Below are 14,068 nucleotides of genomic sequence, written 5' to 3' on the forward strand. Positions count from 1 at the left end.
CTCTTTATGTATGGATTGGATAGTTAATTGACGACAGAGTAGGTGTAAATGAGGAGCAGGACATGTCCTAGGCACCATGCATGGCAATCTATAGACATTGTGCCCATTGCAGGCAAGGCACGTTTACTATTGAATTATGAAATTGCCGCTATAAAGGCTTGCAGAAACTTGCGAGGTCAGGAAACTTCTTAAAGTCAGGCATAGGCACCCACAAAATAACACATGCCAGACTTATAACAATAATATCACTCAAAAAGGCTGGATGCGGGTGTTATATTGGTAAGTGCCAACCCCTAACCGTAGGCATCTCGGATAAAAATAGCCTTCATTACCTTTAACTCCATTACACCCGAGGTAGAACTGATCTAAATCAGTTCAGAAACTTGGGTAAATCCTACCTCTTCACCCAAGTCTTCAACATACCTTGACCTCAAACTAGACAATCAAACCAAGGTTTAAGGGTTAATTTAAATTGCTTGTGTAGCTGGCCGTCCAACAAAACATTGAGTACTCCAGGCTCCAACCTCCATCCTGGAATTACCAACTCCTCGTCATCCCTTCCACAGTAAGAGGTCTCTTGGTTAATGCAGCTTCTCAGTAGTCAGCCTGAATGATTGCTCTACAGACTAAGGCCCAGATTTACTAACAGTGTGTGCTGAGCCAGCACAAAGTGTTATGATGTTGTTTACATTCCAATGCATATCAAGATTTACGTTGCAGAGTTGACCAAAGTGATATGAAGTAGCACTATGAGATACTTTGGATAAAGGGAGCCTTCCATGAGTGGTACATGGGCGTGGTCATGCAACCACCCTTGGGTTTTGACTCAAATCCTTAGCTACAAAGAATTGTAGGACTGAATTTGCTCTTAAACCTTATGCCGCATTGAGACAGGTGTAACAGAAGAGAACTGTTTCAATTTCTTCATACTTTCGGAACTTTGCATGTGTGCTGCTTTGTTCAGCATGCATGCCAAGTGTGAAAAATATTAAGCGTAGCTTTTATACCGTAAGCGAACCTATTCTTGATAAAACGAACACACCATTGCAGTAAGGAAGAAAGATGTGCACTGGCACGTGGCAGCCAAAAGTGCGCCTGCGCTGGGAGAGAGAAAAACAGTGCTATGTCATTGTAGATATGGCACTGTTTTTAACTCTGCTTTTGACACTGCACAGCGCAGCAACTTTGCTATGCTGCACCAAACATGTAAAAATTCCCTCCCTAAGTGACTCCCTCTGTCTTATCTGCTTGTACCCACCCACATGCCCTTAGCTAACTCTGCATATCTCAAATCGAGAAATGCGTGGATGACACAGATATGGAATAAAGCTAATGTAGCTTGTGCAACTGCAGTGCTCTGAAGTGGCATGGAGGTGGCATATGGTTCACGTTACACACTTGAAAAAACCCCATAAAGCAGTTAAAATAAGAAAAGTGTCTTTTGTAGGGTCCTTCCCAGCTCGGGAGCTTGCAAATAAATGCGCCACACATGGAGCTCTGGTTTGTACGTCTTTATTCCTCAGCATACAATCTCACTCTGTTCTCTGATTACATCATAAACATTGTAGGAGAGTAGGATCTGCTTCACATGGGTACCCCCACTTTTTGCAGGTGTTTCACTGTTTTTTTACCTTAGTCTGGCTGTGGCCCTGCTAATCAGGACCACAGCCTAGATGCTTCCTCTCTAAAATGGTTATCATGTACATTAGGTACATATCTAATTGGATTCTGGAGTGCCTTATAAGCCCCTAGTATATGGTATACTTTGTAGCTAGGGCATAGGTACCTCAGAGGCCTACAAGGGGCTGCAGCATATATTATGCCACCCCTGGGAAGCACTCCAAAATAAAATCACAGGTCTGCTACTGCAGCCTGGGTAAGGGTGTGCTTGCACCCCTTACTGTGGTATAGGTTACCTATATCACTACTCTATACAGACACATATAAACCTATAAGCCACTCCTATGGCAGGCCTTGACAATCCTGAAGGCAGAGTGCTTGGTTTTATGTGAGAGGGTGCCCAAGCATGGGCTGAGCCCCTGTGCAGCTTTCGGAAATACTTCCTTATGGCTGTTCTGTGATACAGCCATACCATATACTCTTAAGTGCATTATAACCTCGCGGTAAATGCTAACTTTGGCATGGCTGCATCAAAACATGTCGTGTTTGATGTCAAACGCTTTGGAATACTACCCCCGCCACCAATTCTGGCGGCAGGGGTAGCATTCCACCCTTCTAGAGGGAGAGACATGTTCACACTGGCTAAACCCGGTAGGACTTTCCTGAGCCCTGGCATCACAAAATGGATGCCTCTGCCACAGACACGGGTCTGGCCTCCTGCTGCTGAGCGAAACTCCGGCAGGGGAGGCCTGGACAATATGTTTCCTGTCGAGGGGAGGTGTCCCTACCTCCCCAGACAGGCTGATGTGTATTGGGGCTGGGCGGGAGCACTGTCTGGCGCTTTGAAGTCCTGCACTGGGGGCACACTTGGTGTCCCTGTACATACTCCAGTTCAAACCGGTTGCAGGGGTTACCTGGCCCTGCTCTGGCGTGAAACTTGACAAATGAAATGTGGTGTACCCACCCCTCTTTCCTGGCCCACCCATAGGTGGGGCCTTAACTTACTATAAGTATGGGAATCCAGTCCCTAGGACTTTAGATTACCCTGGACGAAACTCTGAAACATATATCCTGGACCTTCGATGTTCTACTTTAACTAGAAGACTGAATAAATCTCCCTTGGGGTCAAGGAGTGACTCCCCTGCTTGGCAGGCACCAAAGAAGCAACTGACCAGTCTGCAATTCTGAAGCTCCCCCCGGACGCTGAAGTCTCTGCATCCCCAGAGGTGGATTTCCAGACTTCCTCGAGGCTACCCTGAGTCTACAGCAAAGCTGAGGCCTGTGGCTATCGTGGGTGACGTGGAACCGTGACCCCTGGACACCGTGAACTTTTGCAGCAACACTATCTTCCTGGTCCTCTTTGAAGTTGTGCTTTGGGCTCCGAGTAGCCCCAGCCTTGAGCACCTCTTGCACCGAAGATTGTTGGCCTCCACCCCACGAGTGACCCGTGGGCCAGCTTAAAGTGCGACCGCTTGAGGCTCCTTCGTGATCACTAGCCCATTGGGTAGCAGGTCCCCATGAAGGCGACTCCTTTTCTGATTGGGCTTCCCTGGTTGCTCCAGACGTGCCCTGACCTACCCTCGCTGGGTGAGTTCCTCAGACCTTGCTGGTCTGCACCGCAGTCCTTTCTCTGAATTCCAGTGACTTCCCATTGTCAAGGTTTGTTGGGTCCATTCTGGCCGCCGACACCGCAGCACTCGACATACTTTGTGAGACAGCTCGAATCCGGCTTGTGAACTTCATTGACGCCTCATAGACCTTGTGGCTGAAGAGTCAAGACACCCATCAACTCACCTAAAGCAGCCGATATCTGTGGGCATTGGTCCATCCTGCCCTCAGTCACTGGCAAGTGACCCAGACTCCTCTGTCCCCTCTGCTTTCAGGTTCCTTACATCCTAGAACCAGGCTTGGATCTCTTCGGACACTTCTCCTCTTCACGGCAGCAGCAGTTCTTTGCAGGCTTCCATTGAAATCGACGCCGCGACCCATCACCAAAAGACACCTAAGCACCCGGCTTCCCTGGGTGAGGTAACTTGAGTACTCCAGTGCTCTCGTAGGCGCTAGCCCTAGAACTTCTTAAGTCCAAAAGGGTTTGGTCCAGACTCGATTTGAAGTTTCCCTAATCTTTAAATTTCCAACCGCGACATTGCCCATAGAAGATAATAGGAACCCGCGGTTGTGTTTACACACTGCATACAGTCCCCGTGGGTCCCCTGTGTCACTACCTTGGGTGGTTCCTTGGGGTCCCAGCGATTCTAGAGGCAATAGGCCTAGTGCCTGTTCCAGTCGTGGTTCTTATACCACTTTTTTTGGTATATGGTTTGGTGCGCCCCTAGGGCCCAAACGTGTATGTGTGCTTTTACTGATGATTGCTATCTTGTAACTTAAGTACTTCGAACTCCAGCCTCATAAAGAGACTAGAGGGGTGTGTGCTAACCTAAATACATATATTTTAAATATATACCTGGTGTGGTTGTCCTTTCATTTGATCATTCAAGAGATTATAGACTGGTAAAACAAGCTGCTTTACATTCCTTCAAGACTTAGCCCGAAGGCTGCTCTCCATAGCTACCACTAGCATAGCGTTCAATAAAGGTTGTCTTTTACCTATCACCATAAGGGGTTGCTTGGACTGATACAAGGTGCCCACTAGAAGTAGTGGACAGCATATATCAGGCCACCTTCTCACATTGGTGTCCAGCGTTTGGCTTTCCAGCTTGCTATTGTTTTACCAGATAATCTCAATTGAATTGTTCAACTGAAAACCACTAAAGGTACCTGAGGTACATATAATATCAAGTTTAGCTACAGTAAGTTCTACTGAACTTAGAGTTGTGTGTTAAGGGATAGCACATCCTTGCTACAACTCAAGAGAGTTTAGTAGGCCACACTAGTGTAGGTAGTGCAATACACCACACCACATTAGTAATGTCTAACCAGCCAAGAACCAGTGGGTCCCTACCAGGAACCAGTGATCTCCTTCCCTATAAATATGAGGATCTCACCTTTGCTCAGCTTAGGGCCTTATGTTCCATTAGGAAGCTGAAGACAGGCAAAAGTCCATCCACCCAGCATCTCATAAAGATACTGAAACTGGATGATGTCACAGGGCCTAGTGGGCCTGATGATGTAGACAGTGTGGGTGGGGCAGCATCTGAGGGTGGGTCCAGGGGTGGAAACTTCCCTGACCCTAACTCTAAAGCTGACCAGACTGGTGACAATGACCAGACCCTGGTGAACACAGACCACCAGGATGAGGATGAGGAGGATGACAATAATGCCACTTCCTTCATTCCTCCTGGTAGGCCTGACAACAGGGCTAGAAGGGATAGATCTCTGTCAAGGGGATCTATCCAGTCTAACTCCTCTATAGGAACCTCTGTTTCTTCTCACAGAGGGAGGGAAACCTCCCAGGAGAGGAGAGGGAGACTGCTGAAGTATGAGCAAGACAAGTTCAACCTCAGAAAGCAGCAGATGGCCTTAGATAGGGAAGCCCGGGAGCTCTACAGAGCTAGTAAAAAGGAGGGACTAGAGTCCCTTGGTGGCAGCAATTTCCCTAGAGATAGGGAGAGGTCTTATGACCATAGAAACCTAAGTAAGATTGTCCCTCCCTACCAGAGTGGGGATGACATCCACAAATGGATAACTGCCTTGGAGAGGGCCTGTAAAGTACAGAAGGTCCCTCAAGGTCAGTGGGCAGCAATCTTATGGCTCTCCTTTGCAGACAAAGGTAGAGACAAGCTCCTCACTGTAAGAGAAGAGGATGCTGATAACTACAAAGTCTTTAAAAGTGCTCTAATAGATGGGTTTGGCCTAACCACTGAACAATACAGGTTAAAGTTCAGAGCCACCCAAAAGGCACAAAATCAGGACTGGGTTGACTTTGTTGACTGTGCTGCTAAGGCTCTGGACGGTTGGTTATTGGGCAGTAAAGTGTGTGACTTCAAAGGATTGTACAATCTGATAATGAGGGAGCTGATTCTTAATAACTGTCAAAATCAGCTGTTGCACCAGTAACTGGTAGACTCAGATCTGACCTCTCCCCAAGAATTGGGAAAGAAGACAGACAAATGGGTCAGAACCAGGGTGAGGCAGAAAGTACAGAACCAAGGTGGTGACCCTATGAAGCAAGATTCCAAAAACTCTGATAAGGGTGGGGACAAGGGTAAAGACCAGAAGTCTTCACAAGGGCCCCAAAACTCTTCTTCAGGTGGGTATTCACAGGCTAACAAAGGGAAAGGCCAAAAGAAACCTTGGTGCAAAATCTGTAAACAGAAAACTCACTGGACTAGTGACTGCACCAAGGCCAAAGAAAATACTCCAGCCCCCACCAATGCCCCTAAGGCACCTTCTCCCCCTAATGCAGTTACAATTGGTGGTGGGCATACACAGAATAAGGGTGTAGTAGGGTTGACCCTGGGTTCTGAGGTGGACTCTGGCCTAGTCAGAGTACCAACTCAGGCTGTGCTTGTCAGTGATGGGGGCATGGGTATGTCCCCCTTTTTGAGTCCCAGTAACCTGGGCAAATACAGACAGCAGCCTTTAATTAATGGAGTAGAAGCTTGGACATTCAGGGACACAGGAGCAAGTGTCACAATGGTGACAAAAGATCTTGTGGATCCTGGGCAGATTATACTTGGTGAAATGTACCAAGTGACCAATGCTAGCAATGTCAGAACAGACCATTCTCTGGCAGTTGTTAACTTCTCCTGGGGAGGGGTAACTGGCCTTAAGAAGGTTGTGGTAAGTGCAGACCTACCAGTACAGTGCTTGCTTGGCAATGATCTAGAAACTTCAGCTTGGGCTGAAGTGGAGCTCAGGACACATGCAGAAATGTTAGGGATCCCTGCACATGTCTTTGCTGTGACTAGGTCACAAGCTAAAATGTCTAACACTGGACAGGCCCTGGATTCTGGTGTGGTAAATAATTTGATTACCGGGACTTAATTTGATACAGAAACATAATAGAAATAGCTCAGTAAATAAGAGGCAGAATCCGTGGTATTAGAGGTTCGGAATGGGCTTTATTCCAATGGACGATTCGAATCGGTTGCTCCAAGTTCCATCACCACGAAGGTTCAGGAAGTGAAGTACATACATTATTGATAATTAATCACTTTTATACAATAGGCATTACAGTGAGGCAAATGCAAGAGGCGTAACAATTGATAGCAAAGATAACATTTCACATGCGTAGCTGAAGGAGGCGTAATTGGGAGTAACAAGGAAACGTCATTGGTTGTGATGTCACATATGGGTGGACCTATGAAATAATTTCGCAATGTCAGCAGAAATACTTGGCAGAAATGCGCGCACAGCAGCATGACGTATGATTGACGTGCAACTAGGGGGTGAAGGGGACTTGACATTTAGCTCTACATGTGGCGACAGATGTCTGGAGGGTCAAGTCAACCTAATCCCAAATCATATCTAACATCCTATGTTTAAAGAACTATGTTATCCAAAAGAGAGGTCTCTTAGAGTAGAATCTTATTCTATACTGACTATACTGACTGTTAGTGCGTGTACAAGCGTCTAAGTGTCTACACTAGATGCGAGGGCAGAAGTCTTCCATGGTAACGGGGCTATGAATTACTTGCATAAAGACAGAGAAGCCGGGCCTTTGCTCGGTAGCTGGAAGAATGTTTACTTAAACTACTAGATAGGAATGCATTGGGCAGGGAGCGGAGCAGATAATTTCGAAGGTGAAATACAGTTTCTTGGCAGGCAACAGGCTGATGTCAGGCATCGTGAGCCGCGCAGGGAGTGAGACAAAGTTCATGGTCACAGATGCAGGCTCAGACTGGAGCTTCAGAGGCAGAAAGCAGGGAAAGCTTGATGGCAGAATCAGGGCCTACTCGTCTGAACTGTAAAATGGCATAACTAAGCCATATAAAGTCGGTGGCCTTTCGTACTTAGGAATCGAATATCCAGCCCATTCATGGCGGATCTGAAAGAGGACATGTTGACGGTGGACGCACATGTATTTGCGTCTTCATAACTGGAACTGGAGGGAACATACATGTACTTGTAACATGCACATAGAACCGTTGGGGTCCAAGATAGGGGACATAACTGACCAGAAAAATCCATATTTCCACATTCCCTCCTTGTCCCCTACTTGCCCGTCAAGAGATATCAATCTTCATCAATCCATTGATCTGTTCATATAGCATCATTTGTTCTTCTTTTTTCTTCTGGGATCTTGAATGAAAATCTTGATGTGGAATACACGAAGTGGCACACAGACCACAAATCGCTGGTCCACATTGTAGGCATAGACAGCAACTGAATAGTATAAGAAGGCCAATACCTAGGAATGATAGAACTCTCCATCCCCAGGCTGATAACACGCTCCAAAACCACCCGGACCAAGTCCAAGTGCCTGAATTCTGGTGTATCTGGCTCACAATCTTATGAAGGCGAGTTATAGCTTTATATACAGATGGCGAATTTTCTGGTATGAATACGCAGCAGCTTGATCCGATGACCCTACAAGCTCCGCCCCTATCGGCCAGGATGACGTCAAGGACAAGACGATTTTGAAGAACAACAATCCTCATCGCAGACTGCTCCTCTGTCAAATTGCCTAGGGCGGAAATAGTTTCATTCACTACAGCTTCAAGAGTCCTGGTTAATCTACGTATTAGCTTACTATTGGTAACTGTACCTATATAGGGAAAGAGACCTTTATTGAAATCTGTGTATTTTTCCCATGCTGTTTCAGTGTAATCGACTATTGGGAGATCTCTCCTTTCTCTATTGTGTACTAAATGAGTATTTCTGTGATAATCAGGAGGAGCTAGAAAAACAGGTGGCAAAAGGAATCCAATGTAGCAGGTACCATCCCAATCTAGAGGCAAACGTATATATGCAGTCTGACCACATACAAAGTAGGAATGGCGAGAAGCTCTAAACGAAGACTTGCCTTGATCACTGAATTCTATTACAGTAGTGCATCTACTATGGCCCATATGTATGGAACCATTCTTTCTTACACATAATTCACCTTTTACTGGAAATACTGACATGGCGGGCAAAATTGGAGTAGCTTCGGATTCGACATTTAGGATCATAAGATTAAGCGTAAAATTACCTAATCCATATACTTCATTTTCTAGATCAGTTCCTGTTTTCTTGGGAAGTCCCTCCTTGTTAGGGTAGCAGACTTTAAGTAAAACTAAGTTCAAATTTCCCCATACCCAGTTATCTTGATAAACTGCAGAATTTGAATCTAGGGAATTAATTAAACTAAACCATGCTCCACAGGAGCCGTTGTGTGTGAATGGGTATGGAAAAAGAGGTAGAATTCCTTTATAATTCTGATAGGGAGGGAGTCGGCCACATATCCAACAATTTGTAGCATTGCTAACCTGATGGGAATGATGTAACATACTAATAAACGTATTATTGCGCAGCGCAAATCTATAAGACAACTCATGCGGAGGTAATTCACTAAAAGAATGTTCAGCAGTAACATTATAAACATGTCTAGAAATAGGATAATATATGTGCAACAATATACTTGCAGTAATTATTAAAAGACTTAAGAAAAACAAAATTAATAACGTCACTGTGCAATGACTACGCAGTGATTTACAGTATGCATGTCGTTTCAATATTTTTCGGGTGTTTTCTCTATTCAGATCTAAGGGATACATGTCAGGGACAAATTCAACCGCTTCACCTTGGAGAGGACTTAAACAATCAAATTTCCCGACTGGTTAGATCTGAGTTTTAGTTTATATTGTTCGTGACTACTTGATTCAACAAAAGGAAGTTTTGAGTCAATGGGTGAAGACACACGAAGTGTGGTATTCACATCCGATGGTAGTCCATGAAATTTCTTGATATGACTTGAATGTATCCAGCCTTTTCTGCCCTCGATCTTCACGGCTGTCCTTGTGGTGAGCAGGACCAATTGCGGCAACTTCCACCTAGGATCCAGCTGAGTCTTTCGATCAAAGTTCCTCACTAAAACGAGATCCCCTGGAATTACGTCATGGGGTTTCACCTCAGTGTTGTCAGGAAAGGCTGCAGCTACCTGTGAACGACAAGATTGTAGTGCAGACATCAAGGAAGCCAAGTAATCTGTCAGCATATTACAGTCAACATCAGTTATTTTACGTGGTATAGGCGTCCCCCACATATTTGGTGGTCTGCCAAAGATCACCTCATACGGGGATAGCCCTGTTCGAGAGTGTGCTACCATTCTCATGTAAAAGAGTGCAACTGGTAACGCTACTACCCAGTCAACACCTTTCTCTCTACATATTTTAGACAATCTGATTTTCAAAGTTTGATTATGTCTTTCTACGAGACCTGCTGCCTCGGGGTGTCGGACACAGTGGAATTTCCACTGATAGCCTAACAAAAGTGAAACGTGTTTCATTAGTTCGGATGAGAACGGCTGGCCGTTATCTGAGTAGACAGCACGTGGTAAACCGTATCGTGGGAAGAATTTTCGAACTAACTGTTTGGCAGTAGTCGGGGCAGTGTAATCTGAAACCGGGTATGCCTCTGTCCAACGGGAAAGAGCACAGACAACTACGAGAATATATTTGAATCCTCGACATCGTTCCATCTGGATATAATCCATCTGGAGGACTTCAAAAGGGTGATCAGGAGGCTGAAATCCACCCTGTTCTACGGGAACGCTTTTTCCTGGGTTAAACTGACAACAGATCATACAGGTACGAACTTTTTGTTTAGCTGCTGCTCGTAAATGTTTGTTGAACCAAATGTGTTGAATGCTGTCTAGCATAGCTTTTTCTCCTAGATGTGCTGGACTATGTATAGTGTTAATAATGACTTGGACCATTGAATCAGGAAGGAACCACACAGATTTTTCCTTCGTCATCCATCCTTGATCCGTTTGGATCCCTCCTAATTCAGTCCATTTCTTTATTTCGTCTGGTGTAGCATGTGTCTGTATGTCAATTACATCAAGAGCGGGATCTTTAATCGTCATACAATGTGTTGGCGTCGGGACTATTGTCTTTGTCATGTCGGATGTTTGAGTTTGAGCCGTCTGTTTAGCTGTTCTGTCAGCTAGATCATTGCCTTGAGAAATGATATCAGTAACTTTCGTATGAGCTTTACATTTCATAATTGATATTGCAGTGGGTAGATGTATTGCATCTAATAAGGCATGAATGAGGGGTCCGTGCTGAATGTGGGCACCGTGAGAAGTTAAATAACCTCTCTCTCGCCACAGCACGCCGAAGTCATGTACAACTCCGAATGCATAACGTGAATCAGTGTATATGTTGACTTTCTTATTTGTGGCTTGAATACAGGCTTGTGTCAGAGCGACGAGCTCTGCGGCTTGAGCTGACAAGGTATTTATGCAATTTGTTTCAATGATTTCAGTGTCTGTTGTGACTGCGTAAGCGGCCACTAACTCTCCTGTACTTGTTCTCATACATGAACCATCTACATACAACGTCAGGTCTGGGTCTGACAATGGGACATCTGTCAAGTCTTGTCTGGGTTTCGTCGTGATTGTAATAACGTCAATACAGTCATGAGCTAGTGGGTCTGTTCCAATTACGGGTAAAAGTGTGGCAGGATTCAATGTGTTACAACGTCTGATTTCTATATGTGGCTGGAACAATGTTAATTCATACCCTGTAAGTCGCGCTATAGCTAAGTGTTGTGTTTGCGTTCGATTCACGAGAACCTCTACTGCATGTGGTACTTGTACTGTCAATGGATGTCCTAACACTATGGCATCGCTTTGTCTGATTGCTAAAGCTGTCGCTGCCACTGATTTCAGGCACGCAGGCAGAGCCTGAGCTACGGGATCTAATGTACTAGAAAAATAAGCACACGGTTTGTGTGATCCTGCTTGTTCCTGTGTGAGTACTGACAAGGCAGTACCTTCGCGTTCTGTAACAAAGAGTGTAAAATGTTTGCTGTAACATGGTGTTGCTAGGACAGGTGCTTGACATAAAGCTTTCTTTAAACTTTCAAAAGCTTGTGTATGTTCCTGAGTCCAAGGGAGAACAGTCGATGTGGCTGCCTCCTGTGTTGTCAATTGAATGAGTGGTTTTGCTAGAAATGCATACTGAGGGATCCACTGCCTACAATATGAAGTGAGGCCTATGAAAGCCCGCACCTCCTTTTGTGTCTTGGGTATTGGCATGTTAGCTATTAACTGAATGCGGTCGGGTGTAAGCTGCCTTCCCTCCTTGGACAGCGAGTGTCCAAGATAAACAACTCGCTGGACACAGAATTGCAGCTTAGAAGGGGACACCTTGTGCCCTTTTTCGGCTAGAAATTGTAAAACTGTCAGTGATGCTTTCTCACATTCAGGTTCGCTTCTAGCGGTGATCAGCAGATCATCGACATATTGAAGCAGGGCAGTGTTCACTGGCATGTGGATACTGTCGAGTTCTCGTTTCAGTGCTTGGCTATAGATGCTGGGGCTTTCTGTAAATCCTTGAGGTGCGCGTGAGAATTTAAAGCTACGTCCATTTAAACTAAATCCGAACAAGTATTGGCTTTCCGGATCTATAGGGACGCTGAAAAAGGCATTCTTGAGATCAATTACAGTAAAGGATGTTGCTTCAGAATCAATAGCTGTCAGTAATGACGAGATATCTGGGACCACAGGGAATTGTGGCACAATGCATTTGTTCAATTCGCGCAGATCAATAACCAATCGATATACTGGCGGGGCCTTCGGATCTGTTCGTTTAAGAATCGGAATTATCGGTGAATTACATACATTGGAGTCTGTTTCCACAACCACTCCTTGGGCAATGAGCTCGTCAATGATTTGTAGTAAAGCCACTACAGCATCTGGTGGTAACTTGTATTGTCGCATTCGTGGTAGTACCACTCCTGCCTTTAGTGTAACTCGATATGGTGTAATATTCATGCAACCAACATCAGTAGGGCCTTGTGCCCATAGATGTGTAGGTAAAGTCTGCAGTCGGGGATCCATGTCTCTAGACACATAGTGACCTTTGAAATCACGTAAAAACAATCTTACTCCTTCCGGAGAACAACATATTATAGCTCCTAGAGCCTTCAGTGTTTTTATACCTAACAAGTTTTCTGGACATGATTTAGTAAGCAATAAATCTGTAGTTCTGGTCAAGGGTCCTATCGTAAGTGGAAGAGGCTGTGATACTTCATTAACAATAGGTTTTCCTGAAAAACCAAGGGAAATATTCTGTGAGCCTGAGAGGGGTGCCCCTGGAACTTCACTACGTTTTATGGTTGTTCGACTTGCCCCTGTATCGAGTAAAAATTTTCTATCTTGGCCTAATAATTCACTATGTACATAAGGTCCTTCTTGGTCTACCGGGACCTCGATAAGGGGTAAGTCAACTTCCCTCTCTAGGCTTGTTCATGCGTGGTCGTTGATAATCAGGATAGTCGTACTGTGCGGTCTGGTACAGCTGTCGTGTCGTGGTTTGTGTGGCAGCAACCGGCAGCGCTGGTGCAGCTGGCACAAACTGTATAGACTGTTGTGGAGCTGGCATGGACTGTGCATGCTGCGGGGCTCCTTGTTCATTCTGATCCTGTCTAGGTGGCCGTGGTCTTTCTTTTGTAATACCTGTGGCGATATTACGCTTCAGGACTGGGCAATCGTGTATATAATGACCTGGTTGTTTACAATAGTTGCATGTCCCTTTTACAGGTCCTGCTGAATCACCGGAATGTGTCGTACCCTTTTTATGTCCTTCAGCTGGAACTGTCTGGGAGACTAGCATTTTCATTTTCGTGTCTTTCATGCGTCTTTGTTCATGTTCTTGTTCCTCTCTAATTCTATTGTGATGATACTGTAACATTTGTAACATTTGTGATGGGGTGTTACCTTGCCAGGTACTCTCGAATTTTAATACTCTATTCTTCACTTGGGGTAAGGAATTTTCAACTAATTTTGTCACAAACAGATGCGGGTATGACTCGCTACTTGCTTTTATACCACTATTTATACCAAAACATTTTTCGAATCGGGCATAGAAATCACTAGTGTCTTCATCTTGCTTTTGTTTACAGGCTGAGATTGCACCCCAGTCTTCCTTTTTCGTAGTTAATAAACGTGGCAGTACCTGTACTAGTAAACCTGGTAGTGCTTTAGTTTTGTCCCCAAGCCCCGAACCTGGACCTCGGGCCTTTTCTTCATTTTCTAATGCTGTCCAGTCTATCTTTTGGTCTCCCACCTCCCACTCTTTTTCCTTGAGTTTTTCATAAATGCCAGCAGGCATTAATACCTTTAATATTGTCATAATGTCGGGATAGGTATACTCTCCCATGAGTAACATGTCTTTAATTTCTCGGTGGAAACCCGCTGGGTCTTTGTCATGACTGGGTACCACTTTCTTCATCTCTAACAATTCTATTTTCGATATGGGCGTATATACAAATACACGTTTAAACTGATTGTCCTCGCCCTTTATTGGGTGTACTTCTCGTAAGGGATTCTGTCTGT

The 14,068-nt window shown here is 45.0% G+C and overlaps 1 protein-coding gene across 2 annotated transcripts in view; it reads left to right on the plus strand.

Moving 5' to 3' along the window:
• LOC146833669 (flavin-containing monooxygenase 5-like) overlaps positions 1–14,068 on the plus strand; it is a 405,379-nt gene that overhangs the window by 291,174 nt on the left and 100,137 nt on the right. The window lies entirely within an intron of this gene.

This window comes from Triturus cristatus, chromosome 4_2 (genome assembly GCF_964204655.1).
Source record: "Triturus cristatus chromosome 4_2, aTriCri1.1, whole genome shotgun sequence".
Lineage (NCBI taxonomy): Eukaryota > Metazoa > Chordata > Amphibia > Caudata > Salamandridae > Triturus > Triturus cristatus.